Source organism: Polistes fuscatus, unplaced genomic scaffold (assembly GCF_010416935.1).
Source record: "Polistes fuscatus isolate 324 unplaced genomic scaffold, CU_Pfus_HIC Scaffold10, whole genome shotgun sequence".
In the NCBI taxonomy this organism is placed as follows: domain Eukaryota; kingdom Metazoa; phylum Arthropoda; class Insecta; order Hymenoptera; family Vespidae; genus Polistes; species Polistes fuscatus.
Genome location: NW_025112998.1, coordinates 7,644,577 through 7,646,900, shown reverse-complemented (window position 1 = coordinate 7,646,900; position 2,324 = coordinate 7,644,577).

The window sequence follows — 2,324 nt, the reverse complement described above, 5'->3', positions numbered from 1 at the left end:
CATATACGCGAATTTGATATTCTATTATTTCTTACACCATCTCGATTTCAATTTATGACAAAGTTCTCTGACAAATGTTTTTCACGTTACGGAAAATAATTGTTAGAAATAATTGTTATTTTTTTTCTAATTCATTATTAAAACTATCTTTCATCTATATACAAATGTATTAATTAATATACTCATTTATTTGTCATTATATTTATCTTTGTAATAAATAATATTTTAATTCTAACAAACCTACTATTATATTCAAATATTATTATTACTTTGATAATAAATTTATATTTTTATTAATAAAATTATATCAGATAAATTGGAAAATAAGAAAAGATAAAAAAAAAACAAAAAAAAATTATACAGTCTACGCATATATACTCGATAAATACGGTCGAACCATAATCACCATATTCTAGGTGCGTTATTTGATGGGAAATGCATAGTAGATCATTTCACGTATACAAAATCCTGTAATAACTTTGTAACGAAGCAAATTTTCTACAACATGTAAATTGAACCGAATTTGCGAATTTGATATTCTATTATTTCTTACACCATCTCGATTTCAATTTATGACAAAGTTCTCTGACAAATGTTTTTCACGTTACGGAAATAATTGTTATTTTTTTTCTAATTCATTATTAAAACTATCTTTCATCTATATACAAATGTATTAATTAATATATTCATTTATTTGTCATTATATCTATCTCTGTAATAAATAATATTTTAATTCTAACAAACCTACTTTTATATTTAAATATTATTATTACTTTGATAATAAATTTATATTTTTATTCATAAAATTATATTAGATAAATTGGAAAATAAGAAAAGAAGAAAAAAGAAAAAGCAAAAAAAAATTATACAATCTACGCATATACACTCGATAAATACGGTCGAACCATAATCACCATATTCAGGGTGCGTTATTTGATGGGAAATGCATAGTAGATCATTTCACGTATACAAAATCCTGTAATAACTTTGTAACGAAGCAAATTTTCTACAACATGTAAATGAAACCGAATTTGCGAATTTGGTTATTTTATTATTTCTTAAACCTTCTCGATTTCAATTTATGACAAAGTTCTCTGACAAATGTTTTTCACGTTACGGAAATAATTGTTATTTTTTTTCTAATTCATTATTAAAACTATCTTTCATCTATATACAAACGTATTAATTAATATATTCATTTATTTGTTATTATATCTATCTTTTTAATAAATAATATTTTAATTCTAACAAACCCACTATATTTAAATATTATTATTACTTTGATAATAAATTTATATTTTTATTAATAAAATTATATTAGATAAATTGGAAAATAAGAAAAGATGAAAAAGAAAAACAAAAAAAAATTATACAATCTACGCATACTACTCGATAAATACGGTCGAACCATAATCACCATATTCCGGATGCGTTCTTTGATGAGAAATGCATAGTAGATCATTTCACGTATACAAAATCCTGTAATAACTTTATAACGAAGTAAATTTTTCTACAACATGTAAATTGAACCGAATTTGTGAATTTGGTTATTTTATTATTTCTTAAACCTTCTCGATTTCAATTTATGACAAAGTTCTCTGACAAATGTTTTTCACGTTACGGAAATAATTGTTATTTTTTTTCTAATTCATTATTAAAACTATCTTTCATCTATATACAAACGTATTAATTAATATATTCATTTATTTGTCATTATATCTATCTCTGTAATAAATAATATTTTAATTCTAACAAACCCAATATATTTAAATATTATTATTACTTTGATAATAAATTTATATTTTTATTAATAAAATTATATTAGATATATTGGAAAATAAGAAAAGATGAAAAAAGAAAACAAAAAAAAATTATACAATCTACGCATATATGCTCGATAAATACGGTCGAACCATAATCACCATATTCAGGGTGCGTTATTTGATGGGAAATGCATAGTAGATCATTTCACGTATACAAAATCCTGTAATAACTTTGTAACGAAGCAAATTTTCTACAACATGTAAATTGAACCGAATTTGCGAATTTGGTTATTTTATTATTTCTTAAACCTTCTTGATTTCAATTTATGACAAAGTTCTCTGACAAATGTTTTTCACGTTACGGAAATAATTGTTAACTTTTTTCTAATTCATTATTAAAACTATCTTTCATCTATATAAAAACGTATTAATTAATATATTCATTTATTTGTCATTATATCTATCTTTGTAATAAATAATATTTTAATTCTAACAAACCCACTATATTTAAATATTATTATTACTTTGATAATAAATTTATATTTTTATTAATAAAATTAT